The sequence below is a fragment of the Corvus hawaiiensis genome, chromosome 19 (assembly GCF_020740725.1).
Source record: "Corvus hawaiiensis isolate bCorHaw1 chromosome 19, bCorHaw1.pri.cur, whole genome shotgun sequence".
Taxonomy (NCBI): Eukaryota; Metazoa; Chordata; class Aves; order Passeriformes; family Corvidae; genus Corvus; species Corvus hawaiiensis.
This window is the reverse complement of record NC_063231.1, coordinates 8,856,662-8,874,779: the sequence shown is the minus strand read 5'-3', so window position 1 is coordinate 8,874,779 and position 18,118 is coordinate 8,856,662. Positions and strand designations below refer to the sequence as shown.

General features: G+C 47.0%; 1 long non-coding RNA gene across 1 annotated transcript in view; it reads left to right on the top strand.

The window, feature by feature from the left end:
• The first annotated feature begins 9,007 nt into the window (after positions 1 to 9,007).
• The window catches only part of LOC125336001, a 134,797-nt gene continuing 125,686 nt past the window's right edge, over positions 9,008 to 18,118 (top strand). The window contains exon 1 of the long non-coding RNA XR_007207614.1: positions 9,008 to 9,073. This is a non-coding gene — a long non-coding RNA (uncharacterized LOC125336001). The remainder of the gene's footprint in view (positions 9,074 to 18,118) is intronic.

Below are 18,118 nucleotides of genomic sequence, written 5' to 3'. Positions count from 1 at the left end.
GAGGTTTGTTGGCCCAGCAGAGGCTCTGCTCAGCCTGTGCTCAGGGATGTGATGCCACTCCCGAGTGTCTGAAGCAAATCCACGTGGAGATGACGCTGTCCATCTCTAGGCTGGAGGGCAGAGGGGTGGTTGTGAACAGGGGTGGCCATCAGCACTCCTGAGTTCTTGTATTTTTCAGTGCTGAGGTTCACCAGGTACCTCCAGGTGTGTTTTTAGCTGGACATCTTCACAGGGACGTGCAGGGTAGAGCCCGTGTGGTGTAGCACACGTTTCAATGGGCACGGACAGATCCAAGCACCAAAAGCAGCCCCAAAAGAAAGGATGAAGGCCTGTGGCAAGCCTGGAATGTGCAGAATGTCAGAGCTGTGCCTGTTCCAGGGGGAATGCTCAGTGTTGCAGCCACTCCTTTGGAAGCAGGATATGAGCACGGCCTGCTCTGATGGGGCAGGGAAAAACCAAACTCTCCTTCCTTGACCTGTTCAACCCCGCTGGGGTGGCCCAAGGTCTGCCTAAATGAGGATGTGATGCAGTCCCAAGGTGGGGAAGGTCAGCCATCAGAGGCCTGCCCGTCGCTGGTGCCCCCATGGTTAAACTGGGCTCTGCCAGTCAGGTTGGGGTGCAATTTGGCTCCCTGCCTGGCTGTCCTGCCAGGGTAAATATATCCAGAGCCAAGTGGGGGTCATGGCCAAATCCAGGAGACCCAATCTCATGCGAATTATGCTGCTTAGCTCCCAGTCTCACAAGAGTTTGTAAGAGTGGTGCTGGTTGCAGCATCCCCGCTCCGACCCCGAGGTTCCCGTAAGGCCCTGGCAGTGGCTCTCCCCTCCAGGGAGAGAAAAATTGTCACTTCCTTTCTTTTTTTACCTGTTTCTCCCGCTTTTAGGGCTTGTTGGCAGGACAAAGAATGGCAACTGAGCGGAGATGCCTGTTCCAGATTGACACCCGGTGAATACGGCCACTCGTAATCGCCTCCGAGGAGCATTTATCACCTCCTCAGACTGTAATGTGGGGAGCAGGTGTCTGACCTGCGATGACAAAAGCACGGAGTGGCGGCAGGAAGGAAGGAAATAGATAAGATGTCATTTTTCAGCACGATTTTTCTCTCTTTAATGTTCCCCTAGATTATGGGAAACAATCATGGGATGGGGGACGCCGGTGTTTTATGGTGTCAGAAGGGTTTAAGGTTCGAGGTGTAAAAAAAAAAAAAAAGGTGATGCTGGATGCCGCTGTATTATGGGGTATTTATGGGACACACTAAGTTGTTTTTTTTCCAATTTATTTACTCGAGTCAAGAAAGATAAATGGGTGTTTGGATCCGAGTACTTGTATCCAAAGGAAATTAAAAGAAACACAGTTCTCTTGAACTTGGCCTCCACTTAGGGCAGAAAAATGACACAGAAATGACCCTTCTTAGATTAAAGAACTGCTCACGCCTCAAAGGAGGCGGTAGAAATTAGTTTGTAAAAATCTCTCCTTCTCGTATTACACATTTTCTGCTTTTCTTCATCTCTGCTTTAAAAGATACAAAAATCCACCAACTTTGCTGTGCTCTCTTCCAGTGCCATTTCCCAGCACACTCCTCTGTGTGACCCATGAACACTGCTTTCATGCTGACTTCAGCCTTCCATCGTTGAACGTATTTCAAGATGGAAAATGGTTTTAACTTTCCTCATCTGCAGTTCTGGGTTTAAAACCTCATCTCTCATTTTAATAATAGTAATAATCCTGTTCTGAGATGCTTTCATGTTTTCTATCTGAAGAGCTGGCAAATGTCCTACTCATTTAAGCAGCACAACATCCTAAGGGCCAGTGAGTGCAAGCTGCCAGGATTCCGATCCAGCTCACTGCACAAATCAGCTGTTTGTGCTTGAAACCTTGTTCTAGACTCATTATTGCAATGTTCTGCTGGGGAAGGGGGAACTGAGAGGCAATGGGATCCTACACTGGATACAGCCAGAGAGCCACAGGATCATTAAAGTTGGGCAAAACCTTTAAAATCATCAAGTCCAGCTGTCAACCCAGTACCACCACCACATTCAGCATTAAACCATGGCCTCAAGGGCCACATCCATGTAGGTTCTGAACACTTCTGAGGAAGGTAACTCCACTGCTTCCCTGCACAGTCCATTCAAATGCTTTACCACCCTTTCTGGGGAAAAAAAAAGTAAAAAATCCATGAAAAAATGAGGGAGCATCTCCGTATCTCTGTGCTCCTGGGCAGGGAGCACTGTTTGCAGGTCAGCCTGGCTGTGAGAAATGCTCCCTTCAGCCTTTGTGTTGTCTCCACATGCACGTGAGTTACTCCAGGGCTCTCTGGGAGAGTTTGGGAGCAGTTGGTGCTGCTGTTGAGCACTGAGAGAATGGCTTCTGCAAGGAACAGTTTCCTCCTCTGTGGTTTATTTGATTGATGGAGATTGATTAGCGTTAACTAATCCTAGAGATAATTTGTAGCCAGAGGCTGCACAACATGTACAATGGGGCTCTCTCTTCTCTTTGCTAAGTGGGAATAAACCAGATTTCCTTTCACTGAACATTTCCAAGCAGAGAGGTCTCTGTGCACCCATGACACACCTCAAAGTCTTGCTCTTCCCCCTACAATTGGGATCAGTGCCAAGGTCCCCGCTAAAGAGTGACCCCATCCTTGCCAGCACTGCTCCAGGCACACCTTCCATGCAGAGGAAGAGCTCCTGTGGGATGCCACGAGGGGGAGGAAGGAAGGAACAGTGGCTCAGAGACGGGCACCACAGCCTTCACACTCAGGGGTGAAGAAGAATTCCATGCAGCCCTGTTAGTACAGGAGAGGGGAGGCAGGGGACAGAAAGGAGAGGTGAATGTGGGAGAAACCCTGCATGGGGAGTTCTCTGCGTGCAGAGGTGTTCTCTGTCCTGTGAGCAGGAGCACCCAGGTCCATCAGCACAGTTCCTCTGTGCAGGTGCTCACCCTGCTCTGGTACACGTTGGCACCACGACATCACGAGGTGCTCCCTGCACATCCACATCAGCCTCCAAAGCAGATCTCCACACCCTTGAAAGCAAACCCATCAGAACTGACAGGAGTGAGGAGGAATTTACAAGCCCACCTCTTTTTGTCCTTGGCGGGGTGTTCTTTGATGGGATTGCTGTGGGACAGAGGCTTTTCCTCTTGTGCTACCAAAACCAAATAAAAACAAGGACAAAATTTTGGAGATGGTGGTAATGAATTCAAGGGGACTGCTTGTCTCTATCAGTAACAACCTTCTGGCTCATAATCTGAACAGAAATAATAATTTGAAAGGGAAGATAATTGAATTAAGCAGGCAACCAAACTGGAGGAATGAGACTTTTGATGAACAAGGGCAGCTGGGGGAAAAGTAGAGGAGGTGGCAGGCAAAAGAAGCACATCTCTTTAAATTGTCAATCTCTCAGGGCAAGGTTGCTGCAGACATAATGAGTGTCCTAGTGAATTATCTCCCACTTTTATTGTCTGTTGCTACCATGGAAAGATGGGGAGGTGGGGAAACTAACTTTTTTTTTTTTTTTTTTTTGAATTTGGACAGACTTAAAGAAGTGGCATCAAATTTGAAGGGCACCCAATCAATCTGTTGTCCTAGCTGCATGAAATTGTATTTCCTTGCCACTTCATATCTTATTTGCAGCAGCTGGGCTGTAAGTCATTGGTGATAACATTCTTTATTATGCAGCCGTGTTTATGAACTGTGCCTGGAAAGAGATGATAGAAATATGCAGCAATATGCAAAGGGGGGGATGCTGGGGGGAGGGGGAATAAATGCTTGTTGCTAGGGCAACCATGGGGCTATTTTGGGCATCAAATTTTGCAGATGATGAAAAGCATTTTCATGTGATGGTTGGTCTCTCTGGGAAGAGAAGGGGAGAGAGGGCACACAATAAACGGGGAGATAATATTCAAGAAGGCAGTCATTTAATTTTTTCATATATAAATACATCTATAGTTTCAGCTGCACTGGAAACACATTAAAACCAAAGGAGTCGCTACCTCTTAGTTAGGGGGAAGAAGAAATGTTTTGAATAACTAAACAGGAGATGGAATGCTGGTGATTTCGGAGGCTTTCCTACATCGCTTGGCACAGCCTAAATCCAGCCAGTGCTCTCAGGAAGGTCCTCATGAGTCAGGCTGGTGTCTGCAGCCACCCCTGCTTGCCCCTGGTCCCTCTGGCTACAGGCAGCTAACAGCTCCTTCTCTCAAAGCTTTATCCATCTCCATCCCAATGGAAATTGAGCCAATTAATTCACAACCCCTTCTGTCACAGGTTAAAAACCACCAAATTTTCAAAGACTGCTCTTGACTCCTGCAAGTGTCTAATGATACCCATTAAAATGCTAAATTCATAAAAAATGGGAGCTGCTCTCAATCAGTTGCCCTCAGTCAGAGATCTCCACTCTGGAGGGCGTGAGCTGCTCCCAGCAGCTGACATGGGGGCTGGATGTCCCCCCCAGCTGTTGAGAAGATCCTGGGGACTCTCAGGGCTGAGATTTAGGCACAGAAGCAAGTCTGGACATTGATGCTTTCAGCCCAAGGTAGTCCTGAGGAGCTGTTGGGGACACGGGCACTTTTACAGAGCAATCACAAGTGTCTCAACGTTGTCGTGTAACAGAGAGACACCAGTGAGCACAGGGGGGTCACAGCGTGGGGGACAGGGTCAGATCACCAGCATTTGCCCCAGCTGGGACCAGGGCAGGGCCTCCTCTGCTGGTGGGGATGGAGTGGGTGGCCCCAGACACAGTTTTGCAACTTCACCTGTGGAGCTCTCGAAGCACTAAGAGGGCAGGAGAGCACAGTGGGGGTGCTTGGGGATGTCACCGGAACTGCGTGGAAAAACAAAAACTCTCTGAATCAGGGGGAGGAGGGGGAAGCAGAGGTTGAATGATTTACTAAGAAGCTGTTTGTTAAAAGCAATGCATACAGCTTGCTCAACACTTACTGTGCCTACCAAAGCCTCAACACTTATTGTGCCTACCAAAGCAGGATGAGAAGATAGAAGACCATTGATAAAGGAAAGGAATCTTGACCAAAGATCCTGTTTTTAACCTAAAACTAACTCAAACCGGCCTTGAAGTTTGGACTTGGGCCAGGGACATAAAGTGCATGCGCAGGGAAGCAAGGTGAAAAGTTCAGAAGGAGGAAGACCCTTTACTTCATCTGAGGAGGACTCTTACTTCATCCCAGAGACCCCTGCCCAGGACCGCGGGATGACACTGCTGCAGGCGCAACGCGGATGTAAATGACTTTTGGGCTCATTATAATACGAGGTGAGGTTGGGTGGGGCTGGGTGATGAATATGTATAGCCGTATTGGGAAACTCGGTGAAATATGGAACTTGGAACCCGATAAATACTAAGCTGTATGCAGCTGTCAGCACGCACGGCTTTGGAGGAGCTATCCCCCGTGTGTCCCAGCGCTGGAATAAACATACCTACTTTACTGCTTATTCCAGTAGTGGAGTCTTTTCCACGTATCACTCTCCAGCAACATTTATTGGTGTTACAGAATCAAGGCATTACTTTATTCCGGCCAGGATGTTGTTCTGGCCGGGACATGCGACAGAAATCATTTGATCCGCACAGAGCCCGGGTTGGTGCAGAGAAAATCGTTCCATCACACACGGTTCTTTACCAGATTTCCCACATACTCATACAGCCAAAACCCAGAGAGATTCGTCGGTTCGGTGTTCGTTGGTCCCAAGTTACACAGTTCTCACTATTTGGTTTCCTATTGGTCATTGATCCCTTCGCCTTCGATGCTAATTAGGTCCTCGTCCTTGGTTCTCTTATCGATCTTTTCCCAGACCAGGTGCCTCCGACCCACCAGGGGTTCGAGCGCTGATGTTCGTTAATGGTCGCTTATCTCCTGTGTCTCTTCTGTGATACCCTCAATCTGTAGATGTTAAACTCATCAGGCTTCGGCCAGGGAACAGAGTCTTTTAAAAAGAAATCTCCGTTCCCTTTCTCCCGGGCGAAGACAAACAAAACCCCTGACTAAAGTTAGTTAAAAAAAAAAAAAAAATTAGAAGTTGTGTCGTTTCCAACAGGAACAATGGAGCGGGATAAGAATTTGTCCTCATTTCTCAGCTTCTGACTTTTCCGAGCATCAAGTTTTATGCTCTACACTATCTCTGTCGCAGCGCTGCTTTTCTTAATTTGATCTTAGTGGAATTGCTCCAAGCAAGAACAAGCTCATGAGTGTTGTTTGCAGCCCCTGGATGATGACTGGTGCTCGAGCCGTTCTTGAAATCCTTGGGACTCCAAATATATTGGCACATTAAGCTGGTTAAAATGAACTGCGCATGTTTACAGCAAGAAATCTATTTCAAATGCAATATAATGTGACTCTCTTATTGCTCTAAAGTTGTGTTTTTAATTAAGTAGTTTTCAGTGGCAGTGAGATTCTTCTTGAATAATTAAATCAAGGTAGTTTAGTGAGTAATTGTAAAGCGAATTGCTGAGACCATCAGGCTGCTGTTCAGACAGTCTGTTTGCTTTCAGAAAATTAATTCAAGTGACGCGTGTTGCTAAGAAAGTAGTAGCACATTGTGCTGGGTAATGGGCATTTGTCTTGGAATGCTTTGTGTCTCGGCGCTGCGTCTTTCTCCTTCTGCCTTGCCAGCTTTCAGTTGTCTTCTCCAGAAACAAATGCTGATGACTTCCCGCTTTGCATCTTCCCTTTCCCGTAATACGCCGCCCTGGGTAGTTCAGCAGAGAAGGATGAAAAGGGAGTGGGTGATAATCGAGTTCCTAAAGAACATAAGTACAGACCAGTTCTTGCGCGAATGAAGCAGGACTTTCTGGGCTGAATTTCCGAGCTTTCGGCCCAGGGACAACAGAGCCAGCCCCATCTCCTGACATCAGATTCAGAGTTTTTACTACTCGTTAATGTGGTATTTAAGGCGTCTCGCTTGGCACGGAGTAATTCTTTCGCTGCTGGGTATTCAGAATGCAAACAGCCGGCAGATATCTTCCATCGTATTAAACTTTATTTGCCAGGAGATCAAGGGGAAAACCCCTGTGCAAACCCCAGCGTGTACAGGTACCTAGGGCAGCATGTCCAAACATAGCCACAGTGAAGAAAAATTAGTGCACACTGTAGAAACAGTATTTTGGATGCATTTTTTATTTTATTTTTTTTAAAGCCTACCTCATGTTCCCTTAGCAGCTTCCCTTGCTTGCCTGAGGAGTATGTCTAACAAATAACACCAGCATTTCACAAATCCTGAGGAAGCTGGGCTCACTCCGGAGCAGCTTGTGAATATTTTCCAAGACAAATGAAGAATTGAGCGAGGAGAGTCTGGCCACCGTCCTGACGTTATCCTCAGGCACCGGCAATCACACAACAATTTACCAGCCGATGCTTTCTTAGGCTGTTTATTCTGTCACCACGAAGTCCACGAGGACCGAGGGGAACACTGATATCTTGCGGAATCATTCCTGTGAAGTGGGATCTCTCTAAAGCACCTCAGTAATTTAGGAGTTCAGCCTTACGGAGAAGCACCTTTGGCAATCCCATTCACGACTCTCCGTCACGCTGTGCGAACCTGCTGCCCTCCACGGGGACGTTATTTCATGCTCCAGGTAGCAGTGTAAAACTCGGGTTTTTAGCACCACGCTGGCTTTCCATCGGGAGAGCGATTTGAGGAGCTATCCTTGCCACAGCGGGCTCCATTCCCCAGGACTTCTCTGGAGCCTTCCCGCTGTCACCTCCGGCTATTCCTCAAAGATCCAAGGATTTTCTGGGGCTGCTTTTCTGCGGCTCCAGGCTCTGCTCTCGAGGCAGTCCTTACCTGCCGGGGGGGTATTTGGAGAAAGTAGCTCTTTCTATCTGTGTTTGTGTTATAAACATATAATATTGGCTTCTCGCAAGTATAGAGGTAGATATTATATAATGTTAGAAATGCTTTTTGCTCTGTGGATGTAGTTTTCTCTCTTTTTAGCACGAATGTTAGCAAGTGTGAACAAGTCAGAGAACCTCCAAGCGAGCAGAGGATGAGGCCCGAGAAGCTGCTAATCAACACTTTGTCCAGGGAACAAAAGGGCCCAAAGGCTGCTCTGCCCGGAGAACGGGCGGCCAGGAGAGCCCAGAGCCGCTATCACCGCTCTGCCCGGGGGGCAAAGAGGCCAAAGCTGCAATCAGCCCTGACTGACTGGAGAATTGAGAGATCCACCCTACTATCAACTCTCACCTGGCGAGCCCAACCCCAAGAATCAAAAGAAATAAAACCGCAAGGCAGAAGAACACGCATGCTCTAAAAAGGCGGAACCAAGCAGTGGCCATGCAGAACAGCTCCGGGAAAAGTTTGAATATGCCTAAAGAACAGACAGTAAAAATGGTATAAAAAGGACTCACCTCGAGCATCAGGGGTGCTCTTGGCAGAGCGCCAAGGCACCCGGCCGTTATCCCTTTGCTTTATTTAATGTGTCTCTTTATATTAAACCCTTTAAATTCTCACAGGAGAGTGAACCTCGTTTTTCACAGTTTGCATCTCTGAAATAGAGATATTGACACAACAGGGGTGAGGAGGAAGCTTTTGGGGAGAGCAGAGGCTGCAGAACTGCAGAGCATCCTCAGGTGTTAATGGCTGCTCAGGTTTTGATGAAACGTCAGACTAGAAAAGTTTTTGGAAAAATTGTCCCACTCCTTGCTGCAGAAAGTGGCAGGTATCTCACATTTTTCGGTTTTGTCTTTTTTAAGAGAAAGTTTAGAGAGGAAAATGTTCTGATTTTATTCTGGTTTTTAAGGCTTTTTCTATGTGTTTCTAACCACTTAGTCCCCCAAGAATGGGCTGAATGTCTTTTGTTGTGTACTCGTATCAATGCTGAGAACCTGGAAACTTTTATTTAATCATTTCTGGTCTCACCCACACTTGAGTTACCAGAAACTCTGAGCACAAAGCTGAAACTCTCTTTGTTCCAACAATATTTACACTACACAGGCACACAAACCGGTATCAAATTTAGGAGTAACACAAACTCAGGCCCTTTTTATATATTTTTTCCAGGACACGGAAGATTCTGCCTGTGAATTTAATACCAAAGACAGTCAGGATCTCGGTGAGAGACAGAAGGTCAGTCCTTTAGCTTTGTTTATTCCCAGACTAAATCTTGCCTCTTAACGATTGCATTGATGCCTTCTGCTTTACAAACAAAGCTTTGTGCCCTGCTTGACAAAAATGAGTCTTTACCACCACTGGGATGATCTGGAGGCAGCCAGACTGAGGTGATGTTTTTGTTGTGTGTCCAAAACAGATTTCAGCTTTGTTTGAAACTCAAATTTAAGGTCATACCTCGTGACAGGCTCTTCATGCAGCTCTTTGGTGCAATATGTGGAAATGGGTACAGGTATCTTGGTCTGGTTTTTGCATCTGGGAGTGTAAATCTTTCCTGTTCTCCTTGACTTACCCAAATCTCCCTTGGTAACACACATTTCTGCTCCTTTTTTTGGAGAAGGAGCAAAGAAACGGTGTTTTATGACACTCTGTGTGGTCTGTGGGTCCTGTCTGGAGTAGGACAAGTATTTAAAAAAAAATACCACCCTCACCTTGCAAATATTTGTTTAAATGTTCCGGATTTACTGTTTCTGTTCCGTGTGGGATGTGGAAAGACACATTTTAATCCAAACGGGGACAAAAGGGAAGGCTTCGCCATCTAATATTTCAATGTGACAACTCGAACTTTTCTTTTGCTTAAAATAACCTTATTTATAACAGAAGAGTGTAAATGGGAGTAAGAAAGAGAATGCATTTTCCTGTGCCAGTTTCTATTACTTCACTTCCAAATTTAGTTTGCTCCTTTAAATCAGTCCTTCTTGCCTAGAAGGCCCTTTAGCTCTCCTGTCAAACTTTGCCTCTACCCATGCATCTGTGTCTGACCAGCCTCCAGTTAAAATGGGCTGCACTCCAAGGCTTCTCAGAGCATCACTTGGCGAGATTTTAGGGGTTTTAAGAAGTGTTTATGTGCATTTATATGTTTGATGTATTTACACATACAAAATACAAAACACAGATGTATATTATTTCGATGCGTATTTTGCAGTAACCTAAATGTCAGTCCCTAATCTGTCAGCTCTCCATCCCATCCATTCCATTCCCATCCTGGACAGGAACAGTGTGGTTTACCCCTCAGCAGATGCTGCTAATTGTTGGTACCAAAGCCCACAGGAGTCCGTGGAAGTTTGGATAAGAGATTTTGATTTGATGATAAATGAAGCAGAAAAATCAAACAAGATATCTGAAGGCTGTCCCTAGGCAACAGCAGCACAGCCAGAGCATCTGGTGTTCCCTACAGCAACAAGATGGTTCAAAAGGAAATGCAGTGAATATCAGAAATCATTACTGGAATAAGGGGCAACTACAGGGTTTTGCTTAAAAAACAAAACAAAACAAAACAAAACAAACAACAAAACACAGAAACACAACCCCCCCACCATTCTTGCTCAGAGAATGTTTCCTTTGCTCCAGTGACCCCCCTGCAGCCACCAGTCTCCACTGGGTGGATGGTTCTGCCACTCACGGTCCTTCCTGCCGTGGGCTGAGCCAAACCCTCTGGTCTGGAAGAGTTGCAAGGCAGAAATGGCTCTTGATTTAAATTTAGAAGGGTTGAGGTGAGTCAGTGCTGCTAAAGGACTGTTTTCCTAAAGGCCTTGGAGAGAGAAGCTGTTCATTGAAGCTTTGGCCCCTGTCCTGTGTGCGTCACACGTGGTTCATTGACAAGGGTACGTGTGGGGTGTACCTTTTGCACAGGCAGGTGCAGACCTGGAGAAATCAGAAAAACAGAAAAGTAGAAAAAGTGGGAAAACAGCATCACACCTAAGAGAAGCTTCAGAAGGCAGGTATTACTCTTAAGTCACATCAGCACGAGGAAAAACCTCAATGCCCAGAGGTGAAATGGGAGGGTGGATGCTCTGGGAAGGGAGAGCAGGTATTTAAAGCAGGACACAACTCTGCAGACTAAGCAAACCCCAGCTTTGGGTGGGTTGCTCAAACCTAAAGGATATTGTGGTGTGTGCTTGATTTTTACCTCAGCCTCTGCTGCACAGGGCTGGAAGGAGCCTCAAGCATTGCCAGAGCTCGGCTCCCTCCTCCAGTGATGGACCAGCTGTGCTTTTCCCTATAATTTCAGCTCCTAATGCCTTGTCCAGGTTCAAGGGGGCACAAACTTTTGCCTTTTCATTTTGAGCCTGAAACAATGGCTGAGCTCTTGGCCTCCCATCGGGGTGAAGGAGGTAACCTCCCTCCTCATGGTGTCCTCATGAATAATTCCACCACTCGCCCACTTGATTTCAGGTTTCCCAAAATAACTGACACTCTTCACACTGAGAGCAAGCAATCCTGGGGAAAATAAAATGCATTAAACAGCTACACCACCTTGAGAGAGCCCTGAGCGAGTCAGTGATTTAAAAAAAAAAAAAAAAAAATGCAGGAGAGGTTCTGTAGGAAATTTTGGGAGTTGATGGGGAAAATACCATATCCCTCCATGCATTTGCAGTGAATATCTGCCTTGGTTGCTTTTTTGGGGGGATGTGACCGCCTTCTGTCTGTGAATCCACACTGATGGAGCTGGATCCCTGGGAAGATGGGGAGGGATAACATGGGTGATACAGCACGGTTTGATTTGCCATCAGGATCTGTCCCGCCTGCCTGAGCAGCCTTTCCCCTTCAGACAATTCAGAATTTCCCTTCCGAGTGCGACTCCCCTCTTCAGATGTGCTGTACAATGTCTCTCCACTGGATACCCACCAAATGCCTAATTTTTAACCACTCTGTCTGTCAGATCCACAAAAGCTGTTACTGGAGGTGTTTGCATAAAAGAGCCCCACTGTAGGTATCTGAGAGCAGCTGGCGATGCTCTAGACAGTCTCCAGCCGTGCTGAGCGAGGCAGGATGCTTTAGTCTCCCTGGCTTAATGGCTACGTGCCGTTCCTTAATGTGCCCTCCCCCTCAATTGCCTCCCAAATTAGCATGCAGAACGTGTCCAGCCTCGGAAAGAAAAGAAGTTTGGAACCTCTTGGATCCAGGCAAGACAGGTTGTGGTATTACTGGAAATAAAATGCAACTCTGACAGGGAGAGGTCAGAGAATGATCGGCCCTGGGCTCGGGCAGCACAGACTGGGGTGTGTGGGGAAAACAATAGGATAACCCTGCTTGGCACTGTGAGCCCAGCTTGGGCTCTGCCTCTCCTGAGGGGAAGCGTGTCCACAATGGTTTTATCTGGTTTGAACCCCATTAACAGCCTTTGGGGCTGGTTTAACCCCCTGGGCACTGCTAGTGTGAAGCAGGACTCCTGTCATGCACAGTGGTGGAGAAAGGCAGAGCGCCTGGGGACACAGTTCAGTGATGGACTGGGCAGTTTTGGGTCAACAGTTGGACTCAGTGCTCTGAGAGGTGTTTTCCAACCAAGATTCTATTTTTCAATTGGTTGTTGCAGCTGGACTTGGGACAGTGGAGCTCAAAGCATTGGATTGACTCTTGTGCGTGATAGACTCAGTAGTGCTCAGTGCCCACAACCTGCTAAAAGCTTTCAGGTGCTCACTGTGCCATCTGGCCTGTTGGGTGTGAATGAGGTTCCCTGACTGTCCCAGCCACTGCTGAGGTCCTTTATGGCTGGATTAAAGCAGAGCAAGAGATGTGAGTCTCCCAAGTAACTTTGTGGGAGAGGCAGAGTCTGTGTGTGCTGCGCCAACCCGTTCCTCATCTTTGGTGGTTGCTGTGCTTCCCAGCTGTGTGATTTGGAGCTCACATAATTCTGTTTGGGGCTGGGTAATTTCTCCCTCAAACTCCTCTGCGTGGTTAAAGACCACATTAAAAAATCGTAGTAGCACTTGTGGCACTTGATGTTGCGCTTTCTTCTCAACCCCTTTTTCTCCTGCCCTTCATTTCTCCTGTCCTTCACCTCTCCTGCCTTTCAGTGCTGTGCTTTTAAGTCTTAAATCAATCTGGCTGTAGGTTAAGGACAATCCATAACATGCAAGAGCAGAAATCACACGGGAGAGGCTGTGTTGGGCAGGAGAGCCCCAGCCTGCTGCTGACACCTTCACCTTGTTCTGCTGTGCTCACCTGCGATGCTCACCGGTAACACAGGAGCTTTGTGTTAAACACACAGCTGCAAAATTCCAAATGTCTGAAATCACAGGTTTTTAGAGGTGTTGGTGGCCTCACGAGCTGGGGTGGCAGGGCAGGAGCTGTGTTTCCCTGGCAGTGCAATTGTGCACAGCATTCAGCCCACTGTGGGCTTTTTGCTTTGGTGGTAACCTCTGGCATTCCTGGAAACTTCCAGATGAGATGGGATAATGATAACAACAGTGGGAAAATGCTAAGGGAAGGTTTGCTTTAATGAGTGCAGCTACCCAGGGAAGCAGGAACTGTTTTGGTCTTGTGGCTTGCTGAAGAAGAACCACATAAGGAGCTGTCGGTGCTCGCAGGGCTCGTGGTGCGCTCGGAGGCGCAAATAACTGATTCCAAAGTTGATATAATCAGAGAATAAAGGAAGATTGGGTGTTATAGGTTAAGCTGCTGTAAATTAAAGCAGCTCTGCTGGGCTCATTGCAGTTGTTCTGGGTTATTGCAAATGTAAGTGAGAGGAGTTGACTGTGTTTTTCCAGCAGTGATTGGTTGGAAAATGCCGTTTCCTGGTGCGTGAGTAAAAGTGAGTGGGGCAACTTGGTCTTCATGAAGCAGAATATTTCCCTATTAGGGTCTTTCTCTGTGTACTGTAAGCCAGACAGACCTGTTGTCCTCTTACAAGCTGCAAATTACACAGGCAAATGTAATTACCCATTCTCTTTGTTATTAGTGTGCAGTTGGAAGCTTCAAGCAATCGTCCCTTTCTTGGTATTTCAAAGCTTACTCGCAAGATGCATCCTTGATATTGAACACAATGAGATGTCCTTTTTTTTTAAATTCAATTAAACATTTGCCTACTGTGACTCTTTATTCACTGCAAATTGTCTCTGTAAATAATCTTCATCAAAAGTCAGAACCAATCCCCATTAGTTGTTTAGATTAATTAATGAGTCCCCCTGGAGCCACCCAAATGAATTCAATTTAAACGTCAACAACTTGGCTATGGAGTTTCCCAGGTTGGCATTAAGACAATATTAAACCTGCAATAAGTCACATTTAAAATGTTAATTCAAAGAAGCTCTCCATTTAGAGCATTTAATTAAATCCTTAAATAAACTGCATGGGCTCAATACCAGATGGTTCTGCATTTTCATTGCAGCAGAGAGCCTTGAAGTCATTGAGGGAAGTAATATTGGAGGCATGGTGAAGATAACCAGGATATATAGTGTAATAAAATCTAATCTTGTTTCCAGCAGGGAGATTCAGTGTATGTACACAACCTAGGCTAAAATTGTAAGTTAATTACATTAACCCCAGTGTACTCTGGTATCTGAGCAGCCAGAGATGAAATTAGTCTTTTTCCTATCATAAGATTCTTTTCAACTTCACTATATTAATTTTTAGCCAAATACTTACTCATAAGGAAAATTGAAGTTAATGTAACCAAAGACAAAGTAATGCAGTCTTAATATTCTGAAGGGATTACGGAGGGCCGTGAAAATACACTTTGCAAATGTCACTCACTTTGAATGGATTTGTGGTGGGAAGGTGGGGGAAAAAGAATTATGGCTGTGATCTGCACCATGCTGGGGTTTAATAAAAGTCGTGATTTAAGAAATTTGGGCCTTGGGGAAAAAAAAAAAGCTAAAAAGAAGAGAGGAAAAGAGATAAATACCTCTGTCCAAAGGCCCAAATTGCCAAGACATGGTGAGTGTCCTCCTCTGCCAAGTGACAGAGGTATGAGATCCTTAAAATCAAGTTGAAATCCTGGGACATGATTTGGGTTAGGATAACCCATTCAAATATCTGTATGTTTGGGGGGTTTTTTTGGTCCTTGTTCAAGGAATATCCTTTTTACACAACCCCTGCGTGTTGTAAAAGTTCTTGCAACAAGTAAAGCCAGACCGTTGTCCCTTGGCAGAAATCAAAATTATATTGGGACGATAAAGTGGGTTTTTCTTTTTGTTTCCTTGTTTCCTTAAAAGATGCTTTTGTGATCAGTCTTTGGGTGCCAGTGAGCTGATGCCACTGGTTCAAAAGTTGTCCTCCAGTGTCTGTCCTGCCTCTAAAAACCAGACCCTTTCCCATCGCCAGGTGCCTCCTCTCTGGGTGTTTGATGCAGCCTCCTTGAACAGCTCAAGGAGGAGATCAGCCCTCTGGGTCTCAACTCAAGGGCTGAAAGCCACCATGAGAGGATTTAGTCTGTTCCCTCCCTGTGAGTTGTAAACCAGGGGTGTTATTAACGCAGCTCAACGAAGGGAATAACTTTTTCTCTTAATATTCAAGAAACTGTAATTCAATTTCCAAAAATACGGGTTTCTGCCTGTTGGGTAATAGACTGCATCAGGGAGGAGAAATTATTTTGTTGTCATGGCAGGGCAGATTTGCACTGTTTGGGCTTTGCTGGGACACTGGTGGGAGCCCAGGGAGGGACCTGAGCCACATCAGCAGCACAAATTCTGTGTGTGGTGGCACAAAGGACCAGAGCTGGTGAGGAGTGGCCTGAGCCTGTCCCTGCTAGGGCTGAAAGGACTAAGAAAGGCCTCTTCAAAACCTGGCACAGGGTGCCCAGAGAAGCTGTGGATGCTCCATCCCTGGAAACATTGAAATCCAGGCTGGATGGGGCTCTTGAGCAGCGTGGTCTAGTGGAAGGTGTCCCTGCCCATGGCAGGAGGTTGGACAAGAGGAGCTTTAAAAGTCCTTTCCAACCCCTGCTCTGTGGTTCTAACTCTCCATCCTGTCCCTGCCCCGTCCCACCCCATGGTGCTGGGGTGACCTGGCCTCGTGCCCACGTTCCTTTCCTGTTGTCACAGCTCTGAGTGACGCTGGTGACACTCAGGCTCTGCACCCCAGGATGTGGTCACCCTCCTCCAGCGAGCTGAGCTCTCTGTGCTGTGCCTGGGGGGATGGAAACACCGAAGATTTGTGGCTTTGGTAGTCCTGAGATGCCCCCAAAATTGAAAGGAGGGCTGTAATAACCCCTCTGGTGCAGCTCCTCGTGGTCAGAGCCACTTCACTGGAGGAGCTGATGGGGTTAAAATCAGCCATGACAAATTTTTTTACATAACTTAAAGGTAATAAGAAAACCCCAAATTTCCTCCTACATCCCTGCCTGTCTTCTCCTCCTCCCTCCAAGGAAACTGGAGCTATTTGGTGACCTGAAAACATCTGAGGACAGTGGATGACACAGCCTTGGGCCACTGCCTGCAGACCTCCAGCTCTGCCAGCCTTCAGGAGCTGCAGCCCTGCTGCTGTGTGGGGTCACACCCAGCTCCCCCTCTGCAGGGTCAGAGGGGAACAGGGGCTGGCTGGGGTGGTTTGGGTCTAAATTAGGCCAAGTACCACTCTGGGCCCGTTTACCCACACATGTAGGAGTGACAAGATGAATTTGCTTAGAGGAGCCTCAAATGACACGCTCTGGAAATCCCCCAAACCTTGACCGACATGAAAAGTCGCTGCAGTTCAAACAACCCCCAGACTGACAATTTCAGAATCACTAAAGTTGAAAGTTTCTGACTGCAGTGCTCTCCCCACTCAGTCCCTGTGCTGGGAATGAGGCCAGCAGCACAGAGCACGGAGGTTGCTTTGGAAGGGATCCCCTGGAGGATTATCTTTCCTCTTGCTGTGTGTCATGCTAATTGGGAGATGCTCTCCCACCAGGGAAGGCATCAGAAAGCATTGGTGAATTTTACCTGTTGGTTACTTCTTGATCATGTGTGTCCTGGTTTCAGCTGGGATAAAGTTGATTTTCTTCTTAGCTGGTGCAGTGCTGTATTTCGAATTTAACATGAGAAGAGTGTTGATAACACACTGCTCTTTTAGTGGTTGCACAGTAGTGCTTACCCTAATTCAGGAACTTATCTGTGTCCTGTGCTTTGCCAGTGAGGAGTTGCACAAAAAGCTGGGAGGGACCTGGCCAAGACAACTGACCCAAACTGGCCAAAGGGATATTCCAGACCACAGAAAGTCATGCCCAGTGCATAAACTGGGGGGAGCTGGCTGGGAGCTCCCAGCTGCTGCTCAGGGACAGGTTGGGCATCATTCGGGGGGGGTGAGCAACTCTGTTGGGCATCACTTGTTCCTCTTGGGTCTTATTCCTCCCCCCCTCCTTTCATTACAATTGTTATTGTTGTTTCTATAGTCAATATTATTAGAATAATTTATTTTGTTTCGATTATTAAACCAGGAGGAGAAGGCATGAGACCAACTTGGTTGTAGGGAGTTGGTGGCTTGGTCATTCACAGCCTGGTTTCATTTATTGCTGAATGAGGATTCATTTAATAGCAATGAGCAGTTCTCCAGGTATTAAAGACAAAATCTTGCCCATCCCTGGAAGTTCTCCAGGTGTTAAAGACAAAACTTTGCCCATCCCTGCCTGGTGCCTTGGCGCTGCTGTGCACCCTCACCTTCTTGCCTGCTCTGCGTTGGCTCTGCTGCATTTTGCTTTATAACCTGTGGTTTGTGTTCTGGGGCTTGATTTAGTTACCTGAGGCTGTGGGGACACAAAGCAATGAGGAGCAGAAAATAACCCCAGAATGATGCTTCCATTACCAAGCGAGCTGTTTCCCTGGCAACACAAAGTTCTTACGATGTGGCTGCTCTTGGCTTGCCCTTCCCTGCCCTGGAATGCCCTCCCTGAGCTGCTGAGAGGGTGAGTGCTGCCCAGAGGCCATGGGAAACACCGTGGTTGGTACAGGCCTGGGCTGGGAAGCAAAAGGATGAGCTGGTGCAGCTGTTGGTGGATTTTTAAAAAGTTTTCTTAATTATTTTTCCTTTTATGCATCCAGCTCTGCTCAGTTCCTCCTCCCTGCCAGACCTGTCATTTTGAGCCCTCTCTCCTCCAGGTCCCTGCCATGGGACACACGTGCCAAACGTGTGCCAAAACGTTGTGCCAGCACGTTGGAAGAGCCCCTGCAGATGCCACTCATTGTGCTGGCTGGAGGCCCGAAGAGCTGGCAAGCTCTGCATTTCCTCACACCATTTTTAAGTGTCAAAGCTGTATAAAAGCCCATCCAGCACTGCAGTCTCAATGGCACAGCTCTGATTAACGAG